This window comes from Panthera leo, chromosome A1 (assembly GCF_018350215.1).
Source record: "Panthera leo isolate Ple1 chromosome A1, P.leo_Ple1_pat1.1, whole genome shotgun sequence".
Taxonomy (NCBI): Eukaryota; Metazoa; Chordata; class Mammalia; order Carnivora; family Felidae; genus Panthera; species Panthera leo.
The window spans coordinates 105,156,876-105,169,994 of record NC_056679.1 but is presented as its reverse complement, the minus strand read 5'-3'; the positions used below and the strand labels follow the sequence as shown (position 1 = coordinate 105,169,994).

Sequence of the window (13,119 nt, the reverse complement as noted above, 5' to 3'; positions counted from 1 at the left end):
AGGACTGGCTTCCCCTGACAGTACTTCTCCCCTATGCCATACATCTGGTCACTCTGTACCGAGTTCACCGAGCCAGGCTTTTTTTTCATTCTTTTGAGAGCCATCTGCCTCTCTCTTGGTTTTAAAAGAAAGTTATCCCTCAGCCCTTGATGTAAATATGGAACTCCCCAGACAAGGTTAGCTTAAGAGCTGAAGTTGTCATATGTGGGGCTTCAAGACCTTCTTCCCAGGAGTCTTGGTGTAGGTAACACAGGTCATATCATGCATCTAAGGGAAATATCCTCACAGGGATGCAAGGTGCTAAGTTGATATCTTTAAACTTTGTCCAACGGAGACAGCTAAATCTAGACACGTAGCTTTCATTATATTCTACAACAGGGTGATAGTTATGGTATGGAAGAAGAAGCCTAAAATTTCTACTCGATAGTACAAACTCTAATTCTGCCAGTTCCCAAATTCTATACACTTGGGTAATTGACTAATGTTTCTGAGCCTCAGTTTTCTCAGATGTGAAATGAGGATAGGTGTGCTAACCCTCCCCATATGCTCTCCGTGAGTGCCTTCTTGCGCTTTATTTAACTCCTGGGAACACTTCAACAGCTGAGTGTGCCTTTTAAAAGGCATACTGTGTAAGGCGCTAATGAGGAGTCAGGATCATCATTCTCGAAAGCTTGTTCTTTCTTCCCTTCCTCCCTGACTTTTTCCTCTTTTTAAACATTAACCAGTAGACAGGACTTTCGGAAACTTCACAGAGGAGTGGAGCATTGAAAATGTCCATCTGAAAGCACGTACCCAAATAACTGGTGATTAAGACCTGTTCACTGAATCTCTCCTCCATCGAAATCCTGCCATTTGTAGCAACGTGGATGGAACTGGAGGGTATTATGCCAAGTGAAATAAGTCAGGCAGAGAAAGACAGATATCATATGTTTTCATGCATATATGGAATTTGAGAAACTTAACAGAAGACCATGGAGGGAAGGAAGGGAAAAAAAATAATTACAGACAGAGGGAGGCAAACCATAACAGACCCTTAAATACAGAGAACAAACTGAGGGTTGATGGAGGCAGGAGCGGGGGAGAGGGAAAAATGGATGATGGGCATTGAGGAGGGCACTTGTTGGGATGAGCACTGGGTGTCGTATGTAAGCGATGAATCATGGGAATCTACCCCCAATCCAAGAGCACACTGTATACACTGTATGTTAGCCAACTTGACAATAAATTATATATACACATATATATATGTATGTATATATGTGTGTGTGTATATCTATACACATATATGTATATTTATATATGTATATATGTGTATGTATATACATATATATGTATATATGTGTATGTATATACATATATATACACATATATATATATTTGTAAGACCTGTTATCTGAAAACAACATGCAATGGATTTATGCATTGTCAGTGTCCTCAACCTCAAAGATAGGGTGGAATTGAATGCAAAATGCTGAAGTAGGTAGAGGGGAGGAGGCTGTAAAGTTAGAAGTCAGCTCTGTGGGAGAATCTTAGGGAAGCATTGCTTCTCTCCACCCATCATTCTTTCAGATGTGAAACTCTAGGCCCAGACTCTTGTTCAGCCCCTGAACTGCCAAGGCTCTACTAGGGACAGTAGAAAATTCTCCTCTAATTCTGTTAGCAACACCCATTTATTTATTGAAATTTAGAAGATTTTGGATATAAAGCAAATTTTTCCTTCTCCTATGGATTCAGTTTTCTTATTTACTCTGGAAAAAGCCATTTCCTTCTGACTCACTGTAATTATAGGGTCACCTCAGCTTGCATTGGCCATTATGGTTAAATACTCTTGGTGGGGGAAAAAAAACCTCCACGAATATGAGATGTCTTGAAAATATTAAGTACTAATAACTGATTATGGAAAATGTAACCACCCAAGGCACTTAACTCATTTCCCCTCAGAGCATCACTTTCTTTGTGTCTACATTTTATTTATTATTTTTTAATGTTTATTTTTGAGAGAGAGAGAGAGAGAGACAGTATAAGCAGGGGAGTGGCAGAGAGGGAGACACAGAATCTGAAGCAGGCTCCAGGCTCTGAGCTGTCAGCACAGAGCCTGACGCGGGGCTCAAACTCACAAACCGTGAGATCATGACCTGAGCCCAACTAAGTCGCTTAACCGATGAGCCACCCAGGCACCCCTTCCTGTCTTCATTTTAGAATTCACTGTTTTATATTCTAAGTCAGGGGTCAGGAAACTTCCCATAAAGGGGCAGAGAGGAAGTATTTTCAGCTTTGTGGGCCAGGCAGTCTTAGTATTTACTACGAAATTTTGTTAGAGCAGGAAAGCAACCAGGGATAATGTGTAAACAAATGAATGTGTCTGTGTTCCAGTCAAACTTTATTTATGGACACTGAAATTTGGCTTTCATATAATTTTTCACGTGTCAAATTATATTGTTTTTCATTTGATTTCTCCCCTAATCACTGATTTATTTTTGCTTAGTATTTGGGGGGAGGGGCAGAGGGAGAGAGAGAATCTTGAGCAGGCTCCATACTCAGCATGAAGCCCCACTTGGGGCTTGATCCCAGGACCCTGGGATCATGACCTGAGCAGAAAAAAAGAGTTGGATGCTTAACCAGCTGAGCCACGCGGGTGCCCTTCCCACAATCATTTAAAAAAGTAAATGCATCCATAGCTCACAGGCCATTCAAAAACAGGTGCGCCAATTCTGACGCCCAGGCCCTAGGTCCTCTGCCACTGTTTCAATTCACCTATGAGTCTTTTGAAGGCAACCGCCATATTTTCTTCAATATATGAAAATCAGATTTTGTAATATCAGCAATGAATATTAATGCCAAGAATCACAGGAATGTGCAAACCAGTACAAGAAGGGAGAAAGGAAGGAAGAACGGGAATGAACGTAACTGCAATGTCACATCTTTAAGAGATGCTCAAATTGGCCTGTGCTCGTGTGAAAACATTTCTTGATAAGTTATTTGGAAACATTACCTTTTACTTTCTACATTTGGAATTCCGGTCACAGTTGAACATGGATTGCTCCGTGGCGCTTCAAGAGGCTGCTGGGGCCTTGCCGTGATTAGCATCAGAACTGAAAAGATGGGATACGAGCCATGATTGTTAATGGAAGCAACGGCTTCAGCCCATTATCATTCTGCATGACAGACAGGCAGAAAACAAATCCAAATAGAAAGAAAGAAATCTCAAGCTTGTTTATGCGTCTTGGTGTTGAAGAGCATTTTCAGAATAATTCAAATAAGGCTACATCTCTCCGAGTCAAGGAAAAATCTATAGTTGAAAAGATTTTTTCAGAGTTGCATGGTACTTCTGGATTTCAGTTAGGCATGTGAACTCTGCTCGTAACTTGTGGTGTGAGTTTACCTGTTGTCCAGGGGGAGAAATGGGCTCCGTTCCAGTTGAGAAAGTTTCCCACTTGTTACTCTCCTGATCACCATGGATACAGTCTTTCTCAATGAGTAGCATGATCGCTAGGAGAGCTAATGCAAGGCCCAAGACAAAATCTTTTACTTTCAGATCTTCATACTTTTTAAAAAAATATCACACGACTGCAGCTAGAAATTCATACAGATCAGCGCCTCTATGAAAGTCTCAAGACTTCTAAAACTTGAGCAACACCAAAGACAGAAGGTCTAAACTATTTTCATTCCAACAGGAAAAATCTTAGAATTACCAAGTTGGAGTAAACGTTGGATATCATGTAGCATTCCTCAACAGTTATCAGAACAATACTGAGGTCATTTCAGTTGGAAGAAAACCCCAAGTTCCCTACATACATACTAGATCTCCTGTCCCAATATTTATGGTCACCCCCCCCCACACACACACACAGTAGATATTATCCTTGTGCCTAATTCACATCCTGGAAGGCAGTTCACCTGCAACGCCTATTTTTCTGGAAACTCACTGATGATGTTACTAGCCCACAATACCAACAGCTGAGGAAAGAACTTTGAAAATTTTGCTGAGTTTGTAAGAACTGTGTGAGGTTCTTTTCTCCCTCTGCATTGGTGACTAACAAATTTTGCTATATAGGAAAAGCAAGCTATAAAGATGACTCTGAAAACTCCAATCAAAAAGTCTGGTCCCAGAACAGTCCCCTAGTCTAGAAATTGAAGTGAAAAGATAAACTTACTGTGCTTGATAGTATTCAGGAGCAACCAGTTTTGAACCTGAAGCTTTTTGTCTGGCACAATACAAGCTCATTTTCTACCTTTCATAATGCAAGCTCTTCTTTCATCTTTCCTAGGTCAACGACATCTATATTCTCTCTTCAAATATACAGCTCTTCCCACAACATACACACCCTAAAATCTTGCTGGCTCCCTCCGAAAAAATGTGGGGGTCTCTCCCCAATCTGCTTCCTCTGAATATGTATTCTGATGATTCTCAGTTTTACCTACTAGAATAAGTAAGTGTCTACTGAAGTTGGTAGATTAGGGGCGCCTGGGTGGCTCATTCGGTTAAGTATCCAACTTCAGCTCGGGTCATGATCTCACCTTTCATGGGTTTGAGCCCTGTACTGGGCTGTCTGCTGTCAGCACAGGGCCTGTTTCGGATCATCTGTCCCCTCTCTCTCTGCCCCTCCCCTGCTCATGCACGCTCACTCCCTACCTTTCTCTCTCAAAAATAAATATTTAAAAAACTAAAGTAGATAGATTATATCATCCTTTGAATGTTATAATGTGAATATTTATTTATGTAGTGGAACTGTTGAATGTTTAACATGTCTGTATGTATACAGATTTTATATCTTAGATTGACATTTAGGGTCGTATAGGAACTGAGTTTAACTTATTTGGGGTCCCAGAGTTGTTCCTAGACATTGTCTTCAGTGCTGACCCTTTGTATTGTCAATTCACATGCTGACTTGAAAAAGTGCTTTCTATATTTCCCTGCATCAAAATTTACCAACTTCATTAGCACTCTGTTCTCAACTAGCTGTCAATTAGGAAGGAGTTGTGATCAACACAATGATGTTGATGGATATTCATGCCTTAACATATGACTTTCTCTGCAATCCTGTACTTTAATTAGGATTATATTGAAGGGAATCAAAATGGCAGGAATGAGTGTGTATCACAGATGGAATTACAGGCAAAGAGGGAGGTATTTTTCGCCCCAAGAGCTTTCTCGAGATTCTCATATACAAGGAGACAGGCGCCTCATTCCGCACAAAGCTAGCCTAAATAGCCCAGCCCAGAGGAGCACTTAAGACACAGTCTTGATAGTAATGACTATATACACAGATTGTAAGTGAAAAATATTCATGCCGAATAGTATACATGGCAATATTTTTAAGGTTATGATTGTAAGGGGCCTCTTTGCATAATAATTATAAATAATGAAAAACCTCTAATCTCTGTTGAACTTATTTAAATAATGCTGTAATCATCTGAACTTCATCATATTGGCTATATGCTTCAGCTACCCATGGGCTTATGACCGTAATTAGTCAATTCATGAATTTCAACCCACTTATACTTCTAAATTTTTTAAAAAATTTTCTTGTATAAGTGGCTCTATCTTAAATAGGTCATTAGCTGCAATGAGAAAGGGAAAAAAAATATTGATTTGCCTTTCAAGGAGCTCGTATTTCAACCAGGCTTAATGTTTCTGGTGTGGTCTCTAATAAAGGCATACACAAATGTTTCTTGAATATATCTGGCAGCCAAAGACATGAGTGGTCAATGACCATATCAAGGAAAAGTAGTGAGAAAATTCACAAATCACTCTTCAGTATATATTCCTGTGATTAAAACAGGAAACAATTTTTAGGTTAAGCAAAACCATATGCCTTTATTATAGGTATAAATATTTGAGATAATTAACTGAATTTGTCACTGCTATTAAATTCCTATGAGTATTCAAAAATTTTAATGAAGGCAGAATATTTTTAAATAAACAAATGATCAGCAGTGAAAATAAATATATTTTTTAAATGTTTATCTACTTATTTTGAGAGATCTCACGAATGGTGAGATCATGGCCTGAGCCAAAGTCAAGAGTCAGACCTAACCAACTGAGCCATCCAGGCGCCCCAAGAATAGATATTTAAATGGATTTTAAGTTATAAATGTGTTTATTTTTTCCTAGACACAAGTAATAACAAGAATTCTCTTTCTTTTTTTTTTTTTTTTTTTTTTGCCATGCATAAATATATATTTATTTAGGCAAGCTTTCAGGAAGAATTTTGAAATGTGTTTAGAAAAGGTGACATTGTGGCCATAAATACACTTCATAAATATATATTCAGCATATCTAAAGGGGTTGGTTCCTCACATTTTTTAATTATATTCACTGACTTTTCTGATGAGAGAAACTCTTCCTGCCAGAATTCACTATTTATTGCTTAAAATGTCTCATTTATTCTCACAGATTCATTTAGAAGTCATTTATTTTAGTAATTACTTTGTAGCTGAAGGTAGGGAACATAGGCGTCTCTCTCTCTCTCTCTCATTTTCGCTCTCTCCTCCAGGTAAGGAGGCAAAATGATTTGCAGAGCAGAGAAGAAATTTTGAACCTCCTGCATGGCCATGCAATGTTGAAATCTATCGTGAAACATTGCTTTGTGTCTAAGTCTTCAGATACTTGTATCCATTCATGCTTGGTTACTATTGGTTGGATGCATGTGGGGATCAACAAGCAGGCTCCTGGATATTTAAAAGAAAAGAAGGCAAACTTTAACATGGCTGCATTCATTGCTAGATCCCTTTCTACACTGTGGGGAGTAGTGGTCCTCGTGATGGGGACAGACACCAGAAATGACAACTAACCATGGCACCCAGCCTCCTCCAAGACATGAGTAACAATAGGATAGGGATATCCTATTTTGCTCACTTCTGGAGTAAAGGGACCCAGCCTCCTTCTTCTGGAGTAAAGGGACCCAGCCTCCTTCTTCTGGAGTAAAGGGACCCAGCCTCCTTCTTCTGGAGTAAAGGGACCCAGCCTCCTTCTTCTGGAGTAAAGGGACCCAGCCTCCTTCTTCCGGAGTAAAGGGACCCAGCCTCCTTCAGAGATATTATATCAGTATTTCTTCCAGAGCCCTGCCAACTAGTTTCTGCAATCACCCTGAATGTGCTAATAAAGTGGAGTGATTGAGTATGCCGGTAACCTCCAAAATCCACACATTTTCAGCAATAACAAATAAACTTTTAGAGTTCTGATGGTTGGGAAATAAAAAAAAAAAGCCCCTTTCCACAGAGTCCTAATGATTTATACATTCATGCCAAGAAGGCAAAAATGACATTCTGAAAAAGATTACGTTATTTCTGAAGAGTCTAGTTTCCAATAGGATGGCCAGAAATTCCCTGTCACCTCAAGGTTGTGCGAGCCTAGCTCTCGCCATGATTTTGCTCTTTAAAAAGTTGCATGAGAGCAGGACAGTGTAGACAGTGTTCCCTTTCTCCTCCCTTGTGTAAAATCAGGTGAAGAAAACTTCAAAGCCTGAGGTGTTGGGGTGTGGGACAAAAGCGTGTCACCTTCTGACACCAGACATCCTGAGCTTAGTTTAGAATGCAAGGCTCACGGCTCTCAGGAAAGTTTCCACGGCAACCAATTGGCGGTACATTTGCACGTGGTTGTGTTATTTGGAGTCTTATTCTCTTTCATCTCTTTGTGTCCACTTTGCACACACAAGACAGGAAGGTACAAGGCACTCTCATGCTTGAGCCAGGCCCTAGATTCTCAGAGGACCCTGAAGGCCTGAGGAGAGGCAGTGCTGAAGGGACAGCAGAGGGGCCGGGGAGGGGGGAGGTGCACAGCTCCCGTTAGAAACACTTCTGGGGTGAGTGGGTGCAGTCGTACAAGTGCGAATGAGAAGTGGGAAGACTCTCACACCTCCTTTATGGATTTCACAGCCCTGCCATGGGGAAGCGACAAGATTATGCACAGGAGTCTCACCAAAGTTTTCTTCTAGGCTCATGGTATTCTAAGAACATATTTCACCTAAGTATCTTGAATAATGGGGAAAAGGTTGGAATGGAGAGCATTAATTGCTTTGTGTGAGTGTGTGATGTATACACCCCTGTATAATCTTACAAAATTTCAAACATATATAGAGATATGAGTCAAAATGCTTTAAATTCAAATAAGAGAAATATAGTGTGTATATTAGTGTGTAAAGTCATATATTCACATATGTATATAATATGTAAATTCATTGTGTGCATATGTATATTGTGCATATTAACATATAAATAGTTATTCATTAATATGTAAATTTATATTCATATATGCATGCATCTATATCTATATATACATATATAGGTATGGCCTGATTATTCAAAGCATCTTACATTAACATTAATGGAGCCGTTCAGCCTCTCTCAGCAGTGTTTTTCCTTCCGTGACAAACCTAGAACTTCTCGACAAAAGGACAACCAGGAATTTGAAATCTCCTTACATACTCTAGGATCTTTAAATTAGACTCACAATCTGTATTCCAAAATATGCCTCATACAATCATCCTTTCCAGCCCAATCCAAAGTGGTAGTGCCATCCACAGAGGCATGCATTAAGCAGGGGTCCTTTGTTCCCCAAGTATTTACACACAGACATACAGATACACACCTAACCGTGTGATACCCTCAAGTACCCTTTGCACATGGGGAGTAAAACCACGTGCCTCTCTCAATCCCACCCCTGAACATCATTCAACCTCGGAAGAAGAGGGAGAATAAAGAGGAAGTGGAAACCCTAGATCTATTTACCAGAGACACTTGAGATCAAATCTACAAGTAACACAGATTGCTTGAAAGTAACCGGATAAAAAAAGTTCCTGCTATTTGGCTGAGTAAGAAACGGAAGCATTCTATTCTGAGTTCAGAATTAAAAAATAAAGTTGCCTTTATTTTTCACACCTGAAGTTTATGACTGTAAGTTACATAACCAGCTGTGTGATTTTTAACTTCATTCACATCATAAGATTCAAAGCCGATATTCAGAAACTTTGGGAATACCAAATGGTACTCAAAATAGTGAGTTGTACGTCAGACAGGAGTTTTGCTGGGTTAATGCAAAGCAGATGGCATTAAAAGCTCTTATGTCTTTAAAAGCAACTTCCAATATATATTTTAATTCATATGCTTTGTAACAGTTACAGTCTGACAGTTTCACAATGGGCTGGTCCTCATTATTTTCAACTAAATAAAAGGATTAGATGGTATGTTTTCTAGGCAAACCAAAGAGACTCTGCAGAATCGCCCATGACAAATATGATTTTCTGGAGGATAAACCACAGAAGATATCAGCTATGAAATACAATTTTTTAAAAAAATCTGACGTTAGGATTAGGGCCATAAAACATAAATGCAGAAATTCCTTTGCAAGTTCTCTACATAAGCAATTAATTCAGATAGGCTGCAACTGAACTATTTCTGATCTCTCCTAGTCACGTGAAAATAAACTTAAAACAATTTTTCCTTTCACAAAACAAAAATTGCCTTTGAACTTCATTAGTAACTTTTGTAAACAAAAGCAAAGTCATTTTCATTTCAGTAATAACCATTAGTTATCATTATTTTATCTGTCAAGTCTTGACACAAAAATTAAAGAGAGAAGACTTTAATGAATTGAATAGATGGATTTTGACAGCATGGTTCAAATTGTCTGAGGGAAAGCATGGATCAAAACAATTAAGAAGAGAGAATACCCACTGTCATAGGTGTGGAGACATGTTCCACTTCCAGGTAGTACTCGTGGCTGATGGGGCCATGACACGTCCTCCTGGTGTCCTGAGGCACAAAGAAAAAACAGTACCTCACCAGCGAAATTCTCAAAGACATTCACTAATGCTAATGTCATCCCAAACACTTACATATTCTAAACAACTGGCCATAGTTGAACTGAGTGCCATTAATTTATACAAAACAAAGCAGGCTAAAACAATCTAATAAGTGTATATTTCTTTGACAAAATCACTAGAATTCTAGTCTTTTTTTAATTTTTTTAATGTTATTTTAGAGAGAGAGAGACAGACAGACAGATAGAGCACGAGTGGGGGGAGGGGCAGAGAGAGAGGGAGACACAGAATCTGAGCTGTCAACATAGAGCCCGATACGACGCTCGAACCCACGAACTGTGAGATCATGACCTGAGCCAAAGTCAGACATGTAACCAACTGAGCCACCTAGGTGCCCCTAGAATTCTAGATCTTAAGATTAATAAAGATTAATCTTTATTAATAAAGATTAATTAAGATTAATAAAGATTAATAAATACAAAGGCATGTATTTTGGAGTGGCCTATGTGAGGAATGACAATCAGAAATCTCCCAGAATTGAACTGAAAATCAGTCACACAGAACACCTCAGTTGCCAGAGAAAAAACAATTTTTCTATGTTCTTCAACATAGCTACCCATGTAAAGAGCATGGGATTCCTTAAAGCAAAATTGAGCTACAGACCTTGTCCTATTTTATAAGGACTCTCTTCTCCCCCTGACTGCTCCATCCGGGGAAGACATTCCCAGCCTTCCAGATTTCCTGCCAGGATTGACTTTGATACAGTCCTTGCTTCTATTATGCATAATGATTATGATCTCTCAAAATAAAAGTGGCAACCATCACATTCCCAGAGGTACCTATCCCTCATTAATGGAAAAATAGTGTAGCGTCTGAAGGATTGGATATAAGGGTGATATACTCTTACTCAGGTAGGATTGTGTTTTCTTCTTCATTCTTGTATATGGGAACCACAAGCTCTTACCAAGATTTCAATTAAAAAAAAAATGACATCAATCTTTCGTGTAAACCATAATTTTTAAATGTTTTAAATTTTTTTAACATTTATTTATTTTTGAAGGACATAGAGACAGCAGTAGTAGGGGAGAGGCAGAGAGAGAGGGAGACACAGAATCCGAAGCAGGTTCCGGTCTCTGAGCTTTCAGCACAGAGCCGAACGCGGGGCTCAAACCCACGAACCATGAGATCATGACCTGAGCCAAGTCAGACGCTTAACCGACTGAGCCACCCAGGCTACCGTAGACCATAATTTTTTATTATGCCACCCTTCATTCTCAATCATATATCATCCTGGATCTTATCAGTGGTTTCAGGGACTTTCCTGGTACCTATCTCTTCCCTCTGGTTTGGGGGAAGGTCCACAACAGAGAAAAGCATTCTGCACTGTCCCTGGCTACAGATTTTCCATCTAAACCTGTGGCACATTGACCCTGCATCCTGGGTACAGAGCAGCCTTCTTGAAATCCCTCCTCACTCTTGTCCCAAAGGTTCCTTTTCCCTCTCTTCTGTGTTGGATTTCTTGTTTCCTGTGTTCCATGTTTTTTTCCTGCTCCCTCAGTTTGGGTGTGTCGCACTTTCTGGAAAATGATGTCAGTCACGTTTGATAACATCTGTACTCTTTGCTCTTATTTGATTGATATTTTGGCTCTGTATTAAATTCTACCTAGGAAATAATATTCTTGTTGAGTTTTGAAAGAATTCTCCACTTTTCTAGCTTACAGAGTTGATAAGGTATTTAACATTTTGTATATGATTTGTTTTTCCATATGGACGCCTTGAGAATCTTTCCTGTGCCCAGTTCTGAAATTTCACAGTGACGTGCCTTACGTAGACCTACTTTCGCTCATTGTTTGGGCCTTCTAGGACCCCTCTTAATCTGGACATTTGTGACCTTTAGTCCTGAAGAAATGCCTTCAATTATTATGATTTCCTATCTTCTATATTTTCTGTTTTTGTTCATTTTTTTAAAAATACAAGTTATTTATTTTCTTCCAAGTTTTTCTTTTAATTCAAGTTAGTTAACATATAACATAGTATTTGGTTTCAGGAGTAGAACTGAACATCTCATCACGTACACATCCAACACCCTCCCAAGTGCCCTCCTTAATGCCTATCACCCATTTATGCCATCTGCCACCCACCTCCCCTCCATCAACCCTCTGTTTGTTCTCTATCTTTAAGAGTCTTTTATGGTCTGCTTCCTTCTCTGTTTTTATCTTATTTTATTTTTCCTTCCCTTTCCCTATGTTCATCTGTTTTGCTTCTTAAATGCCACATATGAGTGAAATCATACGGTATTTGTCTTTCTCTGGCCAATTTATTTTGCTTAGCGTAGTAACACTCTAGTTCCATCCATGTTATTTCAAATGGCACATTCTTGTTCCCTTTAAACTTCTTTTATATGTATTAGATTTTCTGGACTATTTTCTAAGTTTCTCATCGCTTCTCACCTATTTTTTGTCATTTTTGCTCTACTTTCTGACTATTTCTCTAACTTTACTTTCAACTTCTCATGGAGTTTTTCAATTTTTAATCTCCAAAAAAGAATCTTTTGGGATGCCTGGGTGGCTCAGTTGGTTGCGTGTTAGATTCTTGATTTCACCTCAGGTCATAATTCTCTCAGGCTGCTCAGACTCCCCAAACGAGAATCTTCCTCTGTCCTCTCTGTGTGATGGAAGCCTAGCCCGGCAACCAATCACTCTGCATCCGATATGCATATACATTCGCCTGAATCTTGTTTGCAGGCTGGATGGCGTATCCTTCCTTTGGAGACTGGTGATCTAAACTCTCATCACTGCCCCCTCCCAGACCTCGCCATCTTGCAATCCATTTGCAATTTGCTGCTTTACAGTGTTAAACGTAAGGAGTGTGTTTCCACCTCATTGGCCACATCTAGTCATTGACTCATTTATTGTTCGGGTATGAAGGAAGGACGCATATGATGATTTCTACATACAGATGGGAAAACTATGTCTTGGTGGTGACACTGGCTCTTCTACCCAGTGCGCTGCCCTATTTGCCTGGGAACCCTGATAATCATCTTATTTCTCAGCGTGTAACCCTCTTTCAAGTTCTAGTGTAGAGCCAGCAAACTGCAACTAAGCCAGTGTTTGTGAAGAGTAAGCACATAAAGCTATGGCAAATGTTTAATGTGACTACGGTCTAAGCTTGCACTTTCTCTTAGTGCTGTAGATGGACAATAGCCTTCTTTTCCTTAGGGAAATTAGCTAAGGGAAACAGTATGAAATGTAAGCGCAGGTGACAGTCATAAGAAATTCTCAAATATTTCTTCTCCTTCAGTCATCCATGCACTATTTTTTCACACCAAACAAATACTCCTTTTCCTTATGGCTTCCCC

The 13,119-nt window shown here is 39.4% G+C and overlaps 1 long non-coding RNA gene across 1 annotated transcript; it reads right to left on the bottom strand.

Moving 5' to 3' along the window:
• Positions 1–6,398: 6,398 nt before the first annotated feature.
• LOC122217391 lies at positions 6,399–9,755 on the bottom strand. The gene is made up of 2 exons (XR_006201462.1): positions 9,676–9,755; positions 6,399–6,672 (listed from the first exon to the last, which is right to left on the bottom strand). It is a non-coding gene; the product is annotated as an uncharacterized LOC122217391 (long non-coding RNA).
• Between the last annotated feature and the right edge of the window lie 3,364 nt (positions 9,756–13,119).